The following is a 24,043-nucleotide window of genomic DNA, read 5'->3' on the forward strand; positions in this document are numbered from 1 at the left end:
CCTCCCAGACTCCCAATGTATTTTTCTGTCTCTCTCCTATGGTGTATCTCATTTTGTATACAGTTGTAGACACTATATATAGCTATCCTAGCTTCCCGGTAAGGTCAAACTCAGACAGAAGCCATCTTCTGCTCACCATGGAAACCCGACAACACATAGTTCAGAGCAGGCGCTCCAAGGTTTGTGGAAAAAAACCTACCACTTTTACACACACACCAAAGCAATTAGCACAGTTCTTTACATATAGGAGTAATATATGTAAATATTATTGAATTAAAGGCTAGTTCTGATCAAGCTCAAGTGAGGCTAGTCCTCTCAAGTTGCAAATGTTTGTGAAACACTCCAAACCATTTGGAAAGAAATATGGTCAACTAGATTAAAGGTCGTAAGAATGGTCATATCATTGAATAATCCACTTCTGGGATTTTGTACTAAGAAAATAGGCAAAAAAAAAAAAAAATACAAATTAGACGGAACCAAACCAACAACAACAAAACTGGAGGATACTATGACACACTAACAGAACATAATCTGTTCTACTCCGACAATAATCCTGAAGGTGCTTGAAAGAGGTCTGTGACTAACGCTACGTTAAACAAAGTTCATGTCCAGTAGAGAAAAATAGGAACACGTGTGAGAAAAGCAAATATACAAAAAACCAAACAGTTATTCTGGGATGGTGTTATGGGTCATTTTTTTTTCTTTCCGAACTTTCCTTTAAATGTACCATTTTTACAGTAAAAATCTGCTACAGTCAATGTTCATCTTTCCTTCTTGTGGCTGCATTTTCCACAGACAGCTCTTTACTGAGGATGGAAGCATAAAATTCAATTGCCTACAAAATAGCTATTGCTCCCAGATTTCACGTTAGGGTTCAAGTGCTCTCTCGAAAGGGAGGCTGTTCTAGGTCATGAGGTATAAGGTACAGGCACGGCGGGCAGAGCGCAGAGACAGACGTGGACACGAAGCAAGCGCCCAGACTCAGTCAGGGATGCCCTGGAACCGCACCCCTGAGGAGATCAGTCCCTCAAGCAACTACCAACCGTCTCAGAAACTGGTATTAGGTAAGGAGGCTGCGACCTAGAAAGGGTAGGGAGACAAAGGAGAGGACTGAAGGATGGCTGTCCCAGTAAGGGGATGGGAAATGGCGGAGAAGGCACTCACGAGGGTCTGTAAACTACCACCTGCCAGCCCAGTGCCACCTATTGCCCGCTTCTGTAAGTAAAGCTTAACTGGACCACGGCCAAGCCCATTCGTTTATGTATTGCCTACGGTGACTGTCACACTACAGTGAGTTGAATAGTTGTGACAGAGACTGTATGGCCTGCGAAGCAGAAAATATTCATGACGTGGCTCTTTACAGAGAAGGGAGCATTTGTCCTGTAGTCCTAGATACACGGAGGTTTATAAACAGACACCCTATTTAGGTATTGGGCCACCTTTTTCTATCAGTTTTTCCTTTGAACGTACCAGCCTGGAAGGTAGGCAACCACAGAGTTTGTCATCCAAATGCAGATACTTTTGAGGGCGAGAGGGGTACTAATGAGACCATATTCCAAGACAATAGAATTAAACCAGGACGGTCCCAGAGACACGGGCCCCTACCAGAAGGGCTCGTAGCACAAGAGCAGGTTTCAAAGGGCACGCCAAGGTCTGCTTTTAGGTGTATGAAGCAAGCTTAGGTAGACTCTCTTTGGTGCTTTCTATTTTAACTGCCCACAGATGTCTTTCTGTGTCCCTCTGTCCCAGCTCTGGTCCTTGAAAAGTCCAGCTGTTTAGATGCCACTCAGGGTTTAGGGTCTCCACTTTTTTGCTATTAGAGCAAAAGGAGAAAAGTTTACTCATCCCATTTAAATAAATTATTCCAAATCAATACAAGTAAATATTTTACACCTGCAAATTTCACTAGGTTTCATATCAAGACAACTCCTTAAAAAAAATTTTTTTTAGAATTTTAGTTTTCTCTTCTCAATTTAAAAATGACTGTTAATCATAGCATTTATCACCATGAAATCCCAAACCAAATATAGTATATTATCCATTGATTTGCGCTTTTAATACCGATACCGTGAAGAATTATTTAGGAATGACGGTTCTAATTTTATCATTCCGGAATGAAAAACAAAAGGAAATACCACATACCCTCCCTAACTTTTTTTTTTTTTTTTTTTTTGTAAAAACTTTTGATGTTGTGGGGAAAGAAGTAAAACTAAAGATGTTTAGAATACCTTCGGTGAAGGATGTTTTACACTGAGACTATTCTCTCTCTGAACAATAGTAGCTCTCAGCTTTGAAAGCTCTGTGGATGGCTTTCCAAATATTGCCATCTGGTGGAATTTCAGTTAATTGTTCCTTTGTTCTAGGGAGCTACTGGAGGTGAATGAACCTTGAGGCATTAGAGAGAGAAAGAGAGAGACAGACTCAGAATACCAGTGGGAAATAAGTGAAGGTCAAATGATTGCGTTTCAAACACAAACCCCAAACTTGGGGGGGGGGAGCCTTCCTGAGTCTTTGTCTCCTCCCCAAATATGCTCCACCCTCTTTTGTAAAGTCTGAGCTGTTGCCTTTTTTTATTATAAATGAATGAAATAAAAAAACTCATTTGTTCACAAATACCATGGAATGTCCTGAGGTTACTTGACTACATCGTAATATTTTCTCCTTCCACTTATCACTAATAATATCTTCAAAATTAAACTTTAATTGGCTTGACCCTTTTTAGAGGGATTGCTGATAGCAGTTAATTAGCCTTTCATACACATGGGAAATGGAATATAGTTTGAAAAATAATGTTTTAATGGAGCATGTTGACTGGAATCCTTGCTGTAACTGTATAATGGAATTTTGAAAATAAATTGTTACAAAGGCATTATTACTGCAATTTAATTTGTTGACAAGGAATAATTCTATACCATTTTAGATTTAAACCGTACCTTGAGCATCCAGGCTCTCTCCCTGGCTGTCGAGATGAACTGTACCGCTGAGAGGTGGGATACTGGAATAGGAAAAAAAAAAAAAAGAAGAAAAAGAATACTTAATAGGATGAAAACACAGGAGCAAAGGGTAATAATGGAGTTCGTTAGGTGTAGTTAGCAATGGAAAGGGAAATCAAAGCACATACACTGTATCAAAATTCAGTTGGTTTTACCATGGGAGAGAGATTAAGTTAGCAGAGCCACCGGGTTCTCCGTCTATATTTTAGATCAACTTTGAGGTTGATTATGGTGTGTGAATATTTAGTATCATGTCAGTTCTATGAAGATCATTTTTTTCTTTGTACCTTTCTCCCTGATGGTCTGCTGTGATGAGAATGCACGTATTAGCAGATGACCCCAGGAAGAGGTGCCCCTAGTGGGCTATCAAAGGCCAACACTGAAGTATCGACTTCCTTCAACTCAGGGTTACGTGCAGGCTTTACAGCTGGCATCAACACAGGCTTATTCTTCTAGTCAGAAGATTTTTAAGAGGCTAGGCATTCTCGAAGACGCCAGGGTCAGACTTCAAACTACACACGCCAACAATTGATAATTTACTTCATGTGAATTAGCTCTTGCTCTTCAAACATGCTCTGGCGACGCGATAAGACAAGTAAACTGATGAAGGACCGATCCAATTCTCAAGGCTAAGAAACGTGTCTGAGCTCCAGGTTTTGAGGGTCCAGTGTTAGGGTGGGAAGTGGACGGTTCCTGGGGAGGCTGCTAACGGCTCGAGCAGAAGCTGCCAAAAAAGACCCAAGATGCCTATGTGTAGGGCATCGAATTGGTCTTCCCAGCACCCCGCGAAACAAAGGAGAAATGCCTGTTGCTTCCACCTAGGCCCTCACCCTGCCCGTTACTCTTCTAAATCAGTCCTAGAACAGAAAACACAAATGCCTTTGGTGCTTATTTGGTTTTTTTTTAAAAGTCAATCGTATAAAAATATTTGTGGCAGATCCAATGAGAGGTGATCTCCAGAACTATGTTTGGACATGTTGCTGGGTGAATTTTTTTTTTTTTTTTTAAAGAAAGGAGGGAGGCATTTTTTACCTTTTCTATAAGGGGAAGAGGAGATGGTGAAAAAAATGGGAACAGCAAAAGGGTAGGTATGGAGAGAATAAAAGTAAAAGGAGGAGCTCATTTTTCAACGTTATACTATTCAGTAAGCAAGCTCAAACATCCATTTGTAAAGTTGGCTTATTTAAAAAAAGAAACAAAATTTAATACAGATGGTTTTAAAGACCGAACTCAGGTAAGCTAACAATTTTTTCTTCTGATGGATAGAATTTCTTCATAGAATTTAGAGAATTTCATAAGTATTTCACATTTTTCCATAATTTAATGATAGTTGATAAGAAATCAAATAAAAAAACCCGTTCCTCCCCATGTCATTTTCCTAAGTCCTTCAATCTTCCAGCAATTAACTGAATTACAGTAAAATTTTCATTTGCCGTCTTTATTGAACTAGTACTCAGTAGCTACGTTACCAGGGAAAGTACTGGCCACCAAGCCAGGAAGAGTACAAGGTTCCTAGTTTACCTATCAACTAGATAATCCGCCCTTAGAAAATTCAGGATTGGCTGTATACAATTGGCCTCTTTCTGTTGTCTGACAATGGCCCATTGCTCATTTTTCAACAGCTGAAATGGATCAGTTTGAAGAATGGGATCATTTATTGAAAACCCTTTGTACCAGTCATTCCACATATTTTATCCAATTTAATCTCCAAAATCTTAATACCAATGAAGAAACTGAGGCTCAGAGTAGTGGAGCAAGTGGCCCATATTGTGCATCTAGAAAGTGACAGTTTCTAGGAGTCGGGCTCTAGGTCTACGCCATCTTTCATCCATGCCATATCACCATGACAGCCAGGTCTTCACTATAGATTTGAAACCCCTGGAGGGTCTTTGCTCTGCTCCTGGCATATAAATGCTTGGTAAGGCACAGCCTTGCAAGGGCGGAGGCATAGGTCCCACTACCAGTGGGGGAGGCAGGTAGGACAGTTCTGTCTGTGATGTTTGACAGTGGCGAAGCAGTACTGGTCTGCAAGTCTCACACTTTACGTAAAAATTAAAAATGGGGTATGGGGGACGCTTGGGTGGCACAGTTGGTTAAGTGGCCAACTCCTGGTTTCTGCTCGGGTCCTCAGAGTGGTGACATCGAGCCTACATCTGGCTCCAAGCTCAGCAGAGTCTGCTCAAGATTCCCTCTCCCTGTGCCTCCCACGCCTGCGCTCTCCTGCACGCACACTCTCTCTCAAATAAATCATGCTATAAATATAAAGCTATGAAAAGTGTAGAAAATCTTCGCGACCTGGGGCCTGGCAAGGAGTTCTTAGCCTTGACACCGAAAACACAATCCATAAAAGGGATAGTTAAATAAACTGGACTTTATCAAAATTAAGAACTTGTGTCCCTGTGAAGTAGATGTAAGTATGAGGAATAAATTAGGAGAAAATATTTGCAAACCACATACCTGGTAGGGGACTAGTTTCTAGAATATATAAAGAACTTTGAAAAACTTGAAAGTAAAAAAAAAAAAAATTCAGTCGGAAAGTGGGCAAAAGACATGAATAGATATTTAGCTGAGGAGGATGTCGGCAAGAAGCACATGAAATGATATTTTACATCATTAGCCATTGTGTAGGTCACAATTAAAAACCATAATGAGATATCACTAGACACTTAGCAGAATGGCTGCAATAGAGACAACACGGAGCACTGATGAGGAACTGGAGGACTCACATTACTCGTGAGCACATAGGACTGTTCTGCTGCTCTGGCAAACTTTCTTTTAAACACGCAACTACCATACAAGCCACCAATTGTACATCTCGGCATTTTTTCAGACAAATGATAATTTATGTTTACAGCACTTTTTTTTTTTTTTTTTAGCAGTAGCCAAAAATCAGAGACAACCCAGATGTCCTTCAACAGGTTAATAGTTAAGCCAACTGTGACATACCCTTTTAGTATAAAATGCTCCTTAGCAATAAAAAAGAACTACTGATACACAAAACAGCCCGAATCAACCTCCAGAGAATTACCCTGAGTGACAAAAGCCAGTCCCAAAAGATCACATACCATATGATTACATTTACCTAACAGTCTCCAAACGAGAAAACTGTAGGAATGGAGCACAGGTTATGGTTGCAGTAGGGGGGAGCAAGGAGGTGTGGTGGGAAGAGGGGGTGATTATAAAAGGGCAACACTAGACTTGAACATGTATCCATGTCAATATCCTGGTTGTGATATAAATTCGTAAGATGTTACCATTGAGGGGGGAGAAGGGACTCAAGGACACATGAGAAAGCTCCATATGGTTTCTTACAATGTTCACGTACATGTTCGCGTGCAACGATCAAAAAACAAAATTTAATTAAAAAAAAAAAAGATCAGACAGCAACTACAGTTGAGCAAGAATCTCTTATTTTCTTACTTTTCCAGAGAAGAACAAAAGCCCCAAGACAGTGGGCAAGATGGGGTTGGGAATTTGCCCCACTGTGTACAGATCCAAGAAAAATATTTCACCCAGGATTCTAGCATTCGGAAGCCACTGCTGACAGTCGCTGTCCAGTCTTGTCTATCTGAGAAGTCTCGCTATCCCCTCTTTCTTCCACATTAACCTTTCTAAACTTCGTTACAAGTCAAAATAGATACAAATACACTGAAAACCAGAAGTGACGTCTAAGAAGCAGTTTGATACCTCTGCATTTTAAAAATGATCTGATACCTTTGCGTTGATGCTATGCAAGAATTTCCCAAAATTCTCATCCTTATTGGTCGAGGACTAGCACTTCATCCCATGTGGCCCCTGTGGTTGACAAGGCAGGTGTTTTGTATTCTAAACTGGGCCACACTAAAGAAGAGCGTAATTGTCGTCACCTTCACACAAAAAAGGAGCTGGCAGAGTTTTCTCTCACATTAGGAAAAACCATGTTGACTTTTGCTCTTCCCATTTTGAGCACTGCGCAGCTCCTCGGAAAGCCAGCCCCCTTCTCTGGTTTGCTGGTTTTAACTGAAAACACCAAGTATCTTTGTTAGAGTAAGAGTCATGACGTGATCAAACTCTCTAACAAAGCGCATTCTCTGTTGCTACAAAAGTCCGTTTTCCCTTGTCCTCTAGACATTTCAAATCCTCTTTCTCTGAACAAGCTCAGAATTCTGGCACCCCATGTGTGGAGCACAGAACACTTGTCCTAGCTTGAGAGTGCCCCCTGAAGGCTGCTTCCATGTCTGGCCGTAAAGCCTTAGGCACATAGGAGGCATCAGAATGAAGAAAGGTTTGTAATTGAAAGAAGATCTGGCTCTTTCTTCAGTGCTGTGTATTTAGCCAGAGGTTTCTGACCAATGCAAGGTTCAAGTGTTCTCCTCACAAAGAGACAGGAATCACTGCCTCTCCGGTTACTCCCGGCTTTTCCAAGAAGGGAACCCCGCTGGGATGTGAACCGAGGTTTTCCACTCAGGAGATGACTAAGCTCTCTTTGGACCTTCAAAATCAGCTGTATCCTGAATTCCAAACTCCCTGTGGGTGCTTTCAGATGTTGGATCACTCCAGTTATAGACCACATTCTTCAGTATGGGGGGGGCAGCTTTCTAGGGATAAACAGCTCAAAAGCGTTAGATAAGGTCACAGGCTACTAATCCTTGGGCTGATCCTACTCCATATTAGCCGTCTGGAGGGCCCTTCCTCCACCAAGCACCACCTCAATTAGTGGCCTCGGTGGGGTGGCTTGGGCTCAGAGCCTTCCCCAGGACTGCAGAGGGAGGTCAAGAGCCTGCCTGGTTCAGCTCCCCCAGGGGACTAGAGGCATGATTGCCGGGAAGCACAGAGCTGAGCACACACCAGGGAAACCAAAACCAAATGAGATTATCTGGCAAGTAAAGGAGGTCAAATTACACTGAATCTTGGGCATTGACTGTGGTACAATGCATTCCTCTTCTTAAGCAAGCCAGACTACAAAATGACCCATATGGTATATTTAAGGGCTTTGAAAAATTATAGCCGGCTGATAAAGGGATTTTGATGGCATACATTAGGAATGGTAGTGATGTTATAAACCTCTGTTGGTCGTGTGATTTAGGCTTCTATAAAAATACAGTATAATCCCCCCAAACTGTCTAAAGTCATTGCTATAATAAAATAGAAATTCAGTTATTTTCATACAAACCGAGCCTCATCCCCCTCTTAGAATCCTCCTTTACCCATCTGTTACTTCCCCTGCGAAACAGGATTAAAATAATTTGAGATTGCCCTTTCTATTCTAGAATAGGCTATCCACTGTGCGAAAGGCACAAAAGTAAAATTAAAAAGATAGGAGACAAACTACATGAGAAATACCATGTGCATTAATTCTGTGAATGTTTTTAATAATTACTTATCCTTTTATCGATTTTTTAATCAGAGATCCTTGAAAATAGTTGGAATAGAAGAATGGCTCCTTTCCTCACAAGTACGACTGATAGTGAAATGTAGCAGAATGTTCCTGAAGCAGTGAAATAGCACAGTGAATGGTATTAGATTCACTTTAGGAACCCAGGGTCCAAATTTAGTGTTCAGGTTACAGTGGAAATGAAATCCTTGCTTTACACGTGTCCTATCTTTATCGTCTTATTCCTTTGACTGTCCGAAGAAGAAACAGGAATAGAGTAGAAGTGTTGAAAGGGTCATGTGAGATTTAAATAAGGCTTTGGCTGTGGCAGGAGGGTTATTAGGACACCGGGTATCCAGGGTTGCTAAGACCTCCCTCAAAAGATGGAGAACCACTGTCCAACCGTAGTGTGGGAAGGATTTCAAACTCACATTTTTAGTAGTTGGGGAAAAGTGTTAAGTGGATGGAATTTATTGAAATACTCAGGATTACTTGCATAGCCTCAACCCTTAAGTCTGCTGTTGGGGCTAGTATACATCCTACAATGTTCATGTGATAACCACCGACACTATTGGGGGGGGGGGCTGCTGTGGGGTCTTACAGAAGAGTCCCACTTACAAAATGTTTGGGGGCTGCATCAGTATTTATTTGATGCTGGGCTCGATCCCAGGACCCTGGCATCATGACCTGAGCTGAAGGCAGATGCTTAACCAACTGAGCCACCCAGGCGCCCCTCCAACTTGGAACGTTTCTTAAAACTTTCTCTTTCTGGGGTGTGTGGACAGAATTCAGGATTCTGTCAAGCGAGGCACAAACAGAAAAGCACTCATGTCTTCCTGCCCTGTTCAACAGCCATAAAGAGAAAGTCAGACTGTCAGAGAAACTGACACATGCAGCTGGACGAAATAAACTCCACGTGATAGCCATTTCCAGCCACGGCCACACCTGCACTAAACATCTAAACTTCACCTTCACGTGTTCAACTTAAGTTGCCCACAAAACTTTTACCACATGGACCAACCGGCCTTCAGCACTCGCCCTTCATTTTTATTTGCTTTTTATCCTACAGTCCTCCATTTTTTAATTTTTCTTAAACAAGGAAGGGGCAATACAGTATGAAAAATGAAGTTTATCTTTAGTTCAAAAAAATAAAATCTTAAAAAAAAAACCCTTCTCTTTTCAGAATTATACAGGTCTATAGCTCTTTTCTTTATAGTTTTATGGGTTATTAACACAAATGCAACATGCATATACACCATCTATTTGCTTCCTTCACTGCATAGCCTGGCATTGGGATTGGCACCTGATGGCCAGCTGGGCTGCTCTTTCCACAGCAGCTTTGGGGTTCTTGGAGGAGACACTGTGAGCCATCTCTCCTCAGTAAGATCTGTTGCAGAGCAGCAGCACTCCAAGCCCCTTGGTGTGGTGGACTAGAAACTTCTGGAAGCCACGGGTGAGGCTGTGCTTTGTTTTCTTGTTGCTCCCATAACCAATGTTGGGCGTCAAGATTTGACTCTTGAATCTTTGGTGCACCTTCTTGTCAGTACCTCTGAGTTTCCCTCAGTTGTGCTTAATTTTTACATATTGGTCTGACTGGTGCCAGATGAACTTCTTGGTCCTCTTTTTAATGATGCTGGGCTTCACCAGAGATCCGAGGGCAGCCATGATGCCGAACAGGAGATGATGGCCACCTCTGCAGGCAGGGCCAAGGTGGAGTGCAGCACTTCACCATGTAAAGTTGTTTCACATAGATCATCGCACCCTGAACTTGGAATCAATTTTTTCTCCACTCATTCACTGTGCTTGCCTTTTGGCTAGTGGTCTTCTGCTCCTTTATTTCTCTTCCTTAGAAACTGTCATCTGATATGGAGTCTGAGACATCTAATTTTCTCCCAGATGATCCCACTCATTCTCTGCCTCCCAAGGAGCCTTTTTAGACATTGCCTCCCGGTCAGCTCACTCCCCACTGTAAAGAAGTTAAATACTAATGGCGTGCCTGGGTGGCTCAGTTGGTTAAGTGTCTGCCTTCAGCTCGGGTCACGATCCCAGAGTGCTGGGATCGAATCTCACATCAGGTTCCCTGCTCAGCGGGGAGTCTGCTTTTCCCTCTGCCTCTCCCCCTACTGGTGTGCTCACACTTGCGCGTGCTCGCTCTCTCTCTCTCTCAAATGAAGAAAATCTTTAAAAAAATTAAATACTAAGGGACAGATTTTGTCTGTTAGGGTTGAGATTTAGAGGGCCACGAACCAATGCAATTTCTAGGTTTTGTCCCCATTGAGAGTTCATGCTCCAGTCCAACTGAACAAGCACATCACAGGGCGTCTTTGGGCTGAGATGTGGGGATACGATAATGAGCAAGGTGGGCCTTACCCTCCTCCTCCATCAGTTACAAGTCCTTTTTTTTTTTTTTTTTGCATAACCCCAGGAAATAAAGAGTAATTAATCATGGCAACTTGTTTTTATAGGAGATCTCATAGCTGATAAAAAGGATAGAGCTGGGACCCAAACTCTGGTCTTCTGAGTCCAAATCACATGCCTTTCCTCTGGGCTCATTTTGAGCCCGCTTCCCTTTTTCTTCCCTTATGTCAGGCTTTCTTTGCATATTAAAATTTCGTATTTTTGAAGCAACAGAACACCAAATTTTGATCTTCATAAAGTATTTTTTATATGAAGTTCCTATCCATTCATTGGCTCAACACTGACTGAGCACCTAAGAACAAGGTATCGCTTCTGTGCAGCTAGTACGTGTCAGGTGCTGTCTTCAGTAGGTCACCCGTATCAGCTCATTTACTGCCCGCAGTAGCCCTCTGAGGGAGGAGACTTCTTATCCTACAGATACGCCAGCAGAGGCTTGTGGCAGGGCTGGGACTTTGGAGCTAGAGCTCATGAACGCCATGTTACGCATCTATGACACCCTAGATGCCCTGCTAAGTGCTGAGTGTCTAAAGAGTGAAAAATAGGGGCACCTGGGTGGCACAGTGGTTAAGCGTCTGCCTTCGGCTCAGGGCGTGATCCCATCGTTATGGGATCGAGCCCCACATCAGGCTCCTCCACTGGGAGCCTGCTTCTTCCTCTCCCACTCCCCCTGCTTGTGTTCCCTCTCTCGCTGGCTGTCTCTATCTCTGTTGAATAAATAAGATCTTTAAAAATAAAAAAAAAAAAAAATAAAGAGTGAGAAATATATAATGCAGCCAGCGAGGAGCTCATAGACACTAATAGCTATTACCATGAGGTTGTGAAGGCAAACCCACTGACAGGAAAGTGAAGAGCAAAAGGGAAAAACTTATGACTGCTGTTCCTTTGGAGGATATGTAGGATTTGAAAGCCATGCGTGTCTTCCTCGTTCTGAAAATTAGAGGAAAATAAGTATTTAATCTCTCAGGTTCCTTAATGGCAGTGCTTTCCAGATTTTGAGTCAGCAGAGAATCTTAAAATTTAGATGATGATTCAATAGGCCTAGGGTGACGGCTGAGATTCTGCCTTTCTAGAAACTTCTAGATGCTGCTGGTCTGGGAACCACACTGAGTTGCAAGGCACAGGATCTGTTTTCAGAGCTCTTCCCACAATCTGCTATGTGGTAATCAGGCCTGCACTTAGTCAGATGGGCCATTCACTCAGATGATCCCAAATGAAGTAAACTCATTTATAGCTCAGACCTTGCTACCGAGGACGGACCAAAGCCAAATTAAGGAGCTCAAGTCCATTCTTGGAGCACATTTTCCCTTGCTTCTCCTCTCTCCCCCACATCCCTAATCCCCCAGTGGTCACTTACTCATCCTGAGTTTCAGGTCCTTAGGGAAAGTTCTCTGCTTTCTAAGATGTTAGGTACTTAATTAACTCACCTGTGCAAATGTGTTAGGGAGTGCTAATCACCAACATTTGTTGTTGCTTCTCTGCTGACCTGAAATGGATGGTTCTGAATCTTGTTACCTTGATACCCTCAATGAAGCCACTTAGTTTCCCGTGTGCAGAGAACACACTCAGCTGAGTTTACCACACATACATCCAGTGTGTGTGAGAGATAGGAGGGTGCTCAGATGAACTACCAAGTAGTCCCTCTAAAGCAAAAAAGGAGCAAAAAACTTAAGAAATTTGCAAAAGCGGGATGCCTGGGTGGCTCAGGTCAGGATCCCAGGGTCCTGGGATCAAGTCCCGTATTGGGCTCCTTGTTCAGAGGGGAGCCTGCTTCTCCCTCTGCCTGCGACTCCCCTTGCTTGTGCTCTGACAATTTTTTTTTTTTAAAGAAGTTTGCAACAGCTAAATATTTCAGTAAACTCTACAATACTTGAATTACCATTCTGCCTAAAAGTAGCAGGTTAGGCTTTTGAGATCACCAGCGCTTTCTAACAACACTCCCGGACAAGTCCTGAGGACTTCTGTAGGTGCACTTTGCATTTTCGAACCGAGAGAAATGCCAGCATGTTAGGAGTCCTCATCTGTGGTGGGCTATGTACCCAAAATGGATCTACCAACCAATTTTTTGAAACCCCATGCATCTTGCAATGGGGAATAGGAGGTTGTTACAATTCAGTAGTCTTAGGAGTTAAAGGGACCTTTGAGGGCTACTCGGGGAATCCAACTATCATTTGTAAACCTGCCTGCTGTAAAGAGATTGCACCTGGAGTAAAATTCCCTGGGACTGAGGCTTTCCCCCTCGTATGTGACTGTGGGCATACCATTTAAACTCTGGGCTCCAGTTCTTCGTATTCTGTCAAGTGCAGAATTAGAGTGTTACTGCTACGTATCAGATTTCTTTAGCTACTGCAGATTTCTGTGTTAATGGAAAATACTCAAGTTCATCATCACCGTTTGAACACATCTTCCCTGTCAATTGGATCTGAGTATTAGTTATAGGATAAGGAAATGCCAAAGTAGAATCAACCCTAGGGGAAACCGATGGCTTAGAAAGAATGGGAGAGAATGCCCATCTGAAGGGATCTTGTGGACGTGGCCTTGAGCCTGACCCTCACTGGCCCTTGTGAAGCCTATCTGTGGCCTTTTCTGTAGTCTGTGACTTCAGCAAACTCCGTGGTTTGACCACCATCTCTAAAGGTTGGCAGTAGAAGCGGGGGGGGGGGGGGGGGGAGTGGGGGAGTGGAAAGCAAAGAACAAAACTATTTTTTGACCACAAGTAGAACTTCTCCTGTTCGCTTTAGGTTGAATGCTAGCTAGCTCAGATCGTTGTAGGAATTTCATACTTTATCGACATTGTTCTCAATGCAGGGTTTTAAGATTCTTATTTCTTTCAAATCTTTTGAGTCCTCCCTAGAGAAGTTAGTTTTTGTGCCTTCTTGTTCCTCTCCATCCCCCAAGGTGCTTCCTTTTTGCTCCCCATGGGAAGAGCTAATGCATCCCCTAGTCTTCCCATGAGCACAATATGCTTGAGTGCCAGGAGGATGCAGGGCTCTTGTTTCTGCCTGTACTTTGGGGCAGCTCACTACAGCGCACAGCTGGACTGGGTCAGTAGTCCTGTTTTTTCCACGTCTTCCCTTCTTTCTAACAGGGTAAGATATGGGATCTCTGTATGGCCCAGGCCAATGGATGGGGAGAGGACAGAATGCTGACAACTACACGCATGGGGCAAAGTGAGCTCAGTGGGGTATCCAAGTGGATGCTCTTTAAAATGTGCCTGCTTTGCCAAAAATCACACTACTTTCACATTTTGAGCTACAGTGGCATTCTTCCTATGTTAAACAGAAGTTTGCATCTTACCACTACTTCTGCCTACGGCAATTCAAATAATTCAATGTGTTAATGTACTATCAAAATGATGCATTTTCCGCATGTATTGAAAACCTTATGGATTCTCTCAAGAAAAAGTCCAGGTCCCATTACATTTTTGATTACATTTTATCCTAAGAAAGATGGGTTAACAACTGGCTTTTGGAGTGCTGAGATTTCTTATGGGGAAAGCATAGGTAAAAGGTAAGATACACGCCTGGTTGAGGCGGGGAGAGGTCACAGGTGGATGGAGTGGTTTGGGACTGCACTTTAAGCAGAGCTGGGACAAGACCCAGGTCCTCCTATAATCAATTTAAGTTGACTTGTTATTAAGAATAGCAGGAATGGTATTGTGCCTAACTTGCAAAGATTTTAAAAGAAGATCATTGGTTAAGGGGGGTAGAGACAAGCATTCTTTGTCTCAGCTGCTTAATCACGTTTTTTTTTTTTCTTTCGAGTGTTTTGGTAGATGTTGCTGCTTCCTCTTGGTTTGACTATCATTTCTCTAATACTTTAAATCTTTGCAAATGGAATTTTAACTTCCCCTTTTTTAATCTCTAGAGCCTCTATGCATGATCATTAGAAAATTTGCAGTTTTTTCAGATAGGGCCAAGCATAAAAGTCTCCCAAAGGCACACAAAATTAATGAGCAACAAAGTTATTAACTACTCGCCATTTAAAAACAAACTCTCCCAAATGTGAAAAACCAAAAAAATGCACATGGCTTTCAGATTCCACTAAACTTCACAAGACTAAGGTATTAAGAATGTCTTTCCTTTGGGATGGGCCACAAACCCCGTGGGAAAATATGACTCAAATGGACTTAGGCTTGAGGTCACAGTGTAGAGAACACAATAGTTCTACCCATCCTGCATGGCTCACCTGCGTCAGATTGCTCAACAAGGTACAGTCTGCAGGTGTCAAAGGACTCTTAAAAACCCCACCCAAGGTCCCTGTCTGGGCAAATTACTGTGAATAGCATCATCCCAGACACTCACATAAGCAGCTTAGGACAGAAAAACAACCCGATACACTCTTCTGCAAGAGAAACCAGACTCAGATTCAAGACTCAGCTGAAGCTGGTGTCCATGGTGACAGGTCAGCACAGCGACCAGCTCCCAAAGGGGAAAAGAAGCCACACATTCTTGAATATAGTTCTACTCCTCGTGGTCTATGAGGCTAATTGTGAGAGCCATTGGTAAGCAGTACCAGGAGCCTCTTGTTCCTTTCAAATAAGACAAACAATAGCTCTGCAGGACAGACATTTCTTGTTTCTGGATACAACTGGATTCCAAAGCCCTAATCAGTCTTCTGCTAATTCAAAACAGCAGCCTCCCGGTCTGCGCCTCCCTCTATCAGATTGTCCGTCTGCGAGTTCACAAAGCGTTCCTCCCACAATGAAAGGACCAAATGGTTCCTGAACACAGAGAAAGCTCCCCACAGTTCAGCTTTTAATTTTAGTAGGAGTTCAGAAACCTCAATGTAGAAGGACCTTCACTTTGCCTTCGGTTTTAAAACCAGTATCTGGAGGGTGGGGGGGGGGGGGCGGGGAAAGAAATCCCCAGGGTAACAGCGGTTTGCTTTGAAAGGAGGACTCGATGAAAGGCAGGATAGGGGGGAAAGGTCCTATCCTGAGATTTTTATAGATAACTTTTTTTAAATGGAAGATCCTATGGTAGGATTCAAGATAAAACCTCTTGTAACATCTGTCAGGATGAGAAGTTGTTTTCCAACATTCCACCATTTAACTTTCCTAACACCTACTAGAGCGCCCGATCTTCTCCCATCAGAGAACCATTATCTTTCTCTCTAGGTCGTACCAAATGCTTACCGAAATCTGCCAGCTGCTCAGCCCCGATGCCAAGTATAAAGTGCTCCTTCTCCCGGAGACATTGCTAACAGATACTCAATACCTTCAGCAAAAAGGATCAAGTTCCAACAGTGGACTTTCAGAAATTATTCGCACAGAGGGAAGCATTTCTTTCCCCCCAACCCGTTATATTTCCCACAGTAAAGACTGCACATAGAGGGGACTCCCAAACTGCGACCGAGAGGGTCCTGCCTGACTACCCACTTTCCCAGCATGAAAGAAAATTTTCACCTGTATCTTTTCATCTACAAAGCCGCAGTGTCAGAAAACGATAAAACAACTCCAAGTACTGAAGCTTACATGCCAAGCGCCGCGCTCGAACCTGGGGACCTGAAGAGGAATACGAGTCCATCCCCATCTCCAACCCATTTATGCGCTGGGGAAGCCCATGTGCGGGGAATTCAAGGCAAACCGCAGTGAGTCACCTGACCTATCCTGGACGGGTGGGCGGGCCCGCGGGAGGTGGGGGTGGTCAGGAGGCTCGGAAAGGCTTTCCAGAACAATCTTTCTCAAATGTTAATCCATAACACCTGAGAATCTTAATACAGTACAGATTTTGATTGAGAATCTCTGGGATGGAAGCCTAGCTTCAGCCTTTGTAGGAGGCTCCCAGGTGACGCAGGTGCCGCTGGTCCGTGGAGCGCACTCTGCGCCGCAAGGACCTCGAGGAACTCACAGCTGAGCTAAGACAGGGACTCACAGCTGAGCTGAGACAAAGGCTGAGCCTAACTACACTAGGGGAAGACACCCCAGGCAGAGAGCTGTGCGAAGGCACTGAAGCTAGAAACATTATGCTGGCTGTGGCAGATAACATTCAACATGCTAAGGAAAATGTTTATGTGAAATATTGTTAAATATGAATACAGTCAATAAGAGCTTTACACAAAAAGGGAAATCCTTTTTTTTTTAATAGTTGCACAGAGGTGGTAAGATTAGAAGTGGCTCTCCTCATGCCCCTTTCTCATCTTTTTTAAACTCTTGCTAATGTGTCTTGTTTTATTTATTTATAATTTAGCTTTATTAAGATATGATGTTTTAAATTAATTAATTAATTAATTTGAGAGAAAGTGTGTGCCCGTGCAAGGTGGAGCAGAAAGGGAGAGAGAGAATCTTCAGCAGGCTCCATGCCCAGCGCAGAGCCTGCTCAGGGGCTCCATCTCATGACCCTGAGATCATGACCAGAGCCTAAATCAAGAGTCGGTCGCTCAACCAACTGAGCCACCCAGGTGCCCCTTATATTGCATTTATTAAAACAACAGCAAAAGGATAACTTAGTTTCTCCTCCAAGTGCTGGTTGGGGGGGGTGGATTCTGTACTGGGGTGTCTTTTGACAAAATGACCACGTGGCTTCCTCCAATTTGGGATTACGTGATTGGCTAGGATACAGAGCTACTTAGTAAGTAATTACGACAATTATGTAGTGATGCGGTTATGCTCACTACATAAAGATGTGTGTTTTGAAGGGGTAATATTTTAGAAAAAGAGGTGAGTAATTAAAAATATTGAAGCATGTTTTTATAATCTTTTAGTAAATTTTGCCTGGGGAAAAAATGCAGGGGGGATTATATAGAATTCTGACAGAAATAAAAACACCAAACGTTGTGTCTTTTGCCTTCACAGAGTGAAGAGTAGCAGCCTGATGAGGAATTCATTGCTTGGTGTCCCAGGACACGTCCTTGTCCTAGGCAAGGGGGACAACGTTGTTTCTGAGGAGCAGAAGGAAGGTTGTGGTTGTTGAGGACATAGAGCCATAAGCTAGAAGTCTGTAAGATATATGCTCTATGTTTCCATTCCCGGTGCATAAATGGAACTCTTAAAATTAACATCACCTTCCTTCCCAATTAGATGTGTTGCAGGAAAATACATATACAATATTTAGTCTACTGCTAGCCCTATCTGAAAACCATTAAACAAATCCTACGATTCTGTTACTATACATAATACAGTCCTCATAAAGACTCACACCTTATCTGAGTCTTACAAGAATCCTGTGAGACAATGCCAGACTCCACTGTCCCTGTTTGACAGATGTGAAAACTTAATTCGAGGGATGTTGGTTAAGGATGTTAAGTAACATCTCCAAAGATACCCAGTTAGTGGCGAACTAGTTTTAAGCATCAGGCTTTTCTGATGTTCTTGCTCCAGTTCCAGAATTTTTTCTGTGATACAACACTGTAGCTTTTTCTTTTGTTTTTAAGATTTATGTATTTATTTTGGGGGAAGGGCAAAGAGAGAGAGAGAGAGTCTTAAGCAGACATTGTGCTGAGTGTGGAGCTTGGCTTGGGGCTCCAACTCACAAGCCTGCGATCACGACCCTGAGATCATGACCTGAGATCACGACCTGAGCTGAAACCAAGAGTCAGTTTGCTTAACCGAGTGCCACCCAGGTGCCCCACAGCACTGTAACTTCTAAAAAAACAGGCGGGCAGGCATAAGGAAGTGATTTCAAACTCAAAAGGAATTAAAATCTATGGGAACATTTCTATGACTTTTTAAAACTCCAAATTTCACAAGAGCAGTTTGGAATTTGCCACAGGCTCAAACTACATGCCCTCTGTCAGTTTTAAAGGAATCTAGATACAAATACATACATGTGTGGTGTTGACATATAAATATTCTTATGAAACTTACAGTGTGCGAAATGAAGAAACACAGGAGATTTGCTGGTGATTTGAGGACCAGGAAGTGTGTGCCACCTAATTTATGGGTTATTAATGAAGGACAAACCAGAATCTTATTTATAATAGGCTGTCTAGTTAGTCCTTATGAGAGTCTTTTTCAAACTTACATTTGTCTTATTTTGTTAAATATGTTCGTTATAAAACAATATTAGAAATGGTCATTTAGGATCCTCATAAAGAGAAAATCAAAATAGTTGCATATCAAAGATATTTGATCAAAAGAAATGATTTCGTCTTAGGTGTTAGAGTTTTGTTAAGGGTTATTTCAACATGGTAGTAAACCAAATTTATGTATGAACAAGTGAATCCTCTGCTTCAGGGTTTCTCAAACTTCCCTGTGCATGTGAATCGCCTACAGATCTTGTTAAAGTGAGGACTGATCGAGAAGGTCTGGGGTGGAGCCTGAATTCCGCATTTTAAGATGCTCCTAGTCCATACTGAACTGCAGCTTCTGGGAGCTCCCACGACTAGACTGGTGAGGCATCACTGGAATCCCCTGGGACGGCACTTCCTTGGAATCACTTGAGATCATGGAATGTTGCTTAGCATGGAACTTTGATTAGTCATGTGGACGTGGTTGATGACTTCTCAAGTACTCCACTTGCTAATAGTTTACCTTTCGATGTATCTATTATATTAGAAGGTCTGTGAAAGAATAGAAAGTACCTTATAGTATCTTACAAAATAAGATCGCTAATTTTGTAGCTCTGGGTTTACTTTTCATTTCCCTTCTTAATTAGGTAAGTTGTGCAGAAAACTTCAGATAATGGCTTGATTTTTTTCTTTAGTAGGTGGAGGCAGCTCAGACATTCTACTTTTTTTATCTTGGACATACAGTCTCAGATCAGATATTTTACAGACCGGGAAAGTGAGGCATTTTGAGATTTACTGTGCGATAAAAGTAGGGTTGCAAATTTAGCAAAAACAAAAAAGAGAAAAGAAAAAGAAAACCAAACTTCAAACATCCAAAAATACGAGACACCCAGTTAAGTTTGAATGTTAGATAAAAGATTCATTATTTTAGTATGAGTGTACGTACCCCCATGTAATACATATACGTAATATATACTTAAACTAAAAAAAATCATTATTGATCTAAGATTCAGATTTAACTGGGTATCCTCTATTTCACCTCGCAACCCGAGGTAAACGCACACAGTTCCAGGTCCTAACTAACGCTGAAGGGCCGAGAGGACAGACGCCGGCATGGAGAATTAACAGACCCACTAACCGGGTTGTTTAAACATTCCAACTGCACAGAGAATGGCTTTCTGGATTTGCCAATAACACATATAGCACGTGGTTACTACTGCTGTTGATGTGTGGAAACTCCTTTTAGAAGATTTGTGCCCAGAAGACCACACTTAACAAAAAAGATTATGATAGAAGGCAAGCCGGAAGTGAAACTAACAAAAGTCGTCCATCAACAGTTTCCTTTGGGGCCCGGGGGGGGGGGGGGGGGGGGGGGGGGACCAAGGGGAACAAAACAGAAAGGTATTCCATCTAGCTCTCTCACTTTCTTTTCCACTTTCCAGGACTGAAGAAGATCAGTGGGAAAATGGAGATAGTGGTTTGTTGGTTAGAATCAAGAAAGGTGCTTCTTAATACATCTAATTCTGGCAAGCTGATTGGACTGAAGATCATCTTTGAAAGAAGGAAGGAAAGTGTCAGGTGGTTGCAGTCACGCTCTCACCTCTTGCTTATCAGTTGGTGAGAACAGCCTTTACTTATAATCTGGTCCTCTGGTTTTACTTTAATGTAGGACATTGAATAAAAAGCTTCAGATACGTGAGCAAAACTAAAGGAAATTGCCTCATTTTCCACCTGCCTTTTCTGGCTTATTTTCCCTTCTCTTGGAGTTAGTACTCCAAATACCAAGAGTCATTCTTGCCATGTTGTTTATAATTAATCCTAAATTAATACCAAGGTTTACCTGTTAGCAAAATGCTTGAGTATTCTACCCCTATTTAAGCAATTAAAAATTATGAATTTCTTACTCTGGTAAAAATATAGTAAAATCCAATTAGTTTAAGAAGGTTCGTAATTTTGGAACTACTTTTTTAATTCAAATTTTATTTTAATTCCAGTTAGTGATGGGGCACCTGGGTGGCTCAGTCAGTTGAGTATCTGACTCTTGATTTCAGCTCATGTCATGATCTCAGGGTCATGGGACATCAAACCCCATGTGGGGCTCGGCCCTGGCATGGAGCCTGCTTAGGATTCTCTCTCTCCCTCTCCTCCTGCCCCTTTCCCACCCCTCCACCCTTCCTTGCATACTCGCTCTTTCTCCCTCTCAATAAATAAATAAACAAATAAATAAATAAATAAATAAATAAATAAATAAATAAAATTCCAGTTAGTTAACATACAGCATTATATTAGTTTCAGGCATACAACAGAGTGATTCAACACTTCCATACATCACCCTGTGCTCATCGCAACAAGGGCCCGCCTTAATCCCCATCACCTGTTTAATCCATTCCTCTATGCACCTCCCCTCTGGTAACTATCAGATTATTCTCTATAATTAAGAGTCTGTTTCTTGGTTTGTCCCTCTCTCTCTTATTTTTTTCTCTTTGCTTGTTTGTTCTGGTTCTTAAATTCCGCGTATGAGTGAAGTCATATGGTATTTGTCTTTCTCTGACTTATTTCACTTAGCATTATACTCTCTGGAGCCATCCATGTCACTGCAAATGACAAGATTGCATTCTTTTTCACAACGGGATAGTATTTCTCTGTGTGTGTGTGCACATCTTCTTTATCCATTCATCAATCGATGGACCTTTGGGCTATTTCGGTATCTTGACTATTGTAAATAGTGCTGCTATAAACATAGGGTGCACCCATCCCTTTGAGTTAGTGTTCTTGCATTCTTCAGGTAAATGCTCAGTGGTGTGATTGCTGGAGCATAAGGCAGTTCTATTTTTAACTTTTTGAGGACTCTCCATACCGTTAAATTTTGGAACTACTTTGGAGAGAGCTACACGTGATCTATATATGGCACAAGCTATATTGAACAAAATGTAGTTAATAAAATGTGAAATCTAAATTATGATAAGGGAGGAAAGTTACTTTTCACTTGAACTGGTTACACAATCTGTCTTCATTTGTCTCCCTTCATCCTTCTTCCCCAGTTACTCCAGGAGCAAGAGCGGGTTAAGTCACCTTGGGCATTACTTATCTACATGCCATTGTTACCAACAGTCCGAGGATGGGGTTAAATACCCTTACACTTTTTTTTGTTTTGTTTTTAGAAATTATTTAGTTTATCTCAGGTACCTCAAACTTTACACTATTTATAATGCATGTTTGATCTAGTGAAAAAGGAACCCCAACCACCATTTTCGGTTTCTAAATTGTAGGTGTACTGATTTTGGAAGGGACGAAGAGGACCAGTTATATATAACCCTTAAAAGTGCTCTCTTAATCTAGGTGAAACTCATTTGCAGTCAGTGGCATTAACAAGTCATCAAAAAGAGGAAGTTCTCTTAACTGAAGGAAATTTTATGAGGCAACACTTAAAAAAAGTAACACAAGTTCCTATCAATGTAGTTATTGTTCTTTCAAATATTCTTTCTAGACTCTTCATAGTAATCTGTCCAGCCTTGGGCAGAAGGCAAATAATTTGAATTTCTGGATCATAATCTGATCTGTTTTTGAATTTGGAAATGTCAAACTAAATTGTCCATGGCGTATTGCCAGCCTCTAGCGATGTAAGTGACTATATGAAAATCTGCTTGTTATTTAATGAGCACTGCCTTTATAAGTAGCGAGCAATTGATCTTAAATGTATACTTCAGAAGAGTAGTGCTACTCTCAAGAACAGCAAGTCTCCACATCACGTTTTACGTGTATAAAGTGACAGTCAATGAAAATCTCAAACCTGGGGCGACTGGGTGGCTCAGTCGGTTACTAAAGTGACAGTCAATGAAAATCTCAAACCTGGGGCGACTGGGTGGCTCAGTCGGTTAGTAGAGCAGCTGCCTTTGGCTCAGGTCATGATGGGGGATGGGGGGCAGGGATGGAGCCCCCTCCCCCGCTTCCTGCTCCAAGAGGAGGAGTCTGCTTCTCCATCTTTCTCTGACCCTCTGGCCTGCTTATGCTCTCTCCCTGTCTCTCTCAAATAAATAACCTTTGAAAAAAAAATCTCAAATCTCAATAAATCTTCAAATTACACCTTCATATACTAAATCAAATAAGCAGGAAAAAAAAGGCCCTCACAGGTTAGGAAAGAGAAAATGGACGTTCCTACTGCTGAAGAGTTAAGGCAAGTGTCACTCTGGGCTTGCTGTCAAGGCTGTTTTCCCACTTTCTGGAGCACTGGAAACAGTGACAGAGCTCGCTGTCAGCACTGCACTGTCTGGGCCTGTTAAGGTTCGGAAGTGTTACAGTTGACTGTACCACAAAAATTCATATATTATTTAGAAAAGTACTATACGCGCCAAAGGGAAATATGAAACTAAAGTATCTTGAGTGATTAGTTTACCTGTGTTTGGAAACAAATTATTTTCCCTTCACTAAAGGGAAAAAAATGAAAAAAGATGAGGGCTTTAAGTGAGCAAATTCTCATTTAAAACTGAAGCATATTGAATGGGAATAAATCAAGGGTGTGCAAACGTTGCATGTCAATATTTCGTAAATATTTTAGGCTTTGTGGCCCTTCGGTGTTTGGGGCCACTCCCGTGTTGCAGGAGCACACAGGCAGCCAGAGACAACATGCTAGTAGAAAGTAGAAAAGTACGGCTGTAGCACAATTAAACCATTGCGCACTCTGAAGTTTGCATTTTGTATAATTTTCCAGGATCCCAAAATATTTCTCTTCTTTGGATATGTTTTCAACCATTAAAAAAAAAAAAAACAAAAACGAGTTTTAGTTCACAGGACAGACAACAAGAGACAGAGGGCCATCGTTTGCTGATTTCAGAAACAGATGGAGCCATGGGTTCCAACTCAACACGAGCCTGGGGTCGGTGGTCATTTTGAAGTGTGTAGGTGATTAGGTGTGCTGGGAGGAAATCTACCAATAATCATATTCTAGAACTCTGGTGTAACAAATCACAATTTTGAAGACTTCTCTTGAAATTTATGGTTGCAAATTTGGAGCAAAAAATGTGTGCAATGAACAGATTTGAAATACCAGAGCCAGATTTTCCTGATTAAGGAGAATAAATTCACTTTAAGTGTTTAAGAGGGTTGCAGGTAAATACATAAGAGAGTTGGATTTCATTCTCTATGGTCTCCAGTGGGTGAAGGCTGCAGAGAATGCTCTGTGGACGGAACATGTGGTGAGGGAGACCCCGAAGCAGAAACTGAAGGACTGTTTAGTAAAGATGGTGTACAGGGCATTGATGTTTTTGTTGGATAGTGCGAGGAACCTGTAAGGGCCCTTAAAACAAGAGAGTTCATGCTTCTATGATTTGGGCAA

At 42.0% G+C, this 24,043-nt stretch overlaps 1 protein-coding gene across 2 annotated transcripts in view; it reads right to left on the minus strand.

Annotated features, from left to right (window-relative positions):
- The window catches only part of MAPRE2 (microtubule associated protein RP/EB family member 2), a 151,143-nt gene that overhangs the window by 122,492 nt on the left and 4,608 nt on the right, over positions 1 to 24,043 (minus strand). For both annotated transcript variants that reach the window (XM_026496174.4, XM_057313143.1), the window contains exon 2: positions 2,934 to 2,995. The gene's annotated coding sequence lies outside the window, so the exon portion shown is untranslated. The remainder of the gene's footprint in view (positions 1 to 2,933; positions 2,996 to 24,043) is intronic.

This window comes from Ursus arctos, unplaced genomic scaffold (genome assembly GCF_023065955.2).
Source record: "Ursus arctos isolate Adak ecotype North America unplaced genomic scaffold, UrsArc2.0 scaffold_17, whole genome shotgun sequence".
Lineage (NCBI taxonomy): Eukaryota > Metazoa > Chordata > Mammalia > Carnivora > Ursidae > Ursus > Ursus arctos.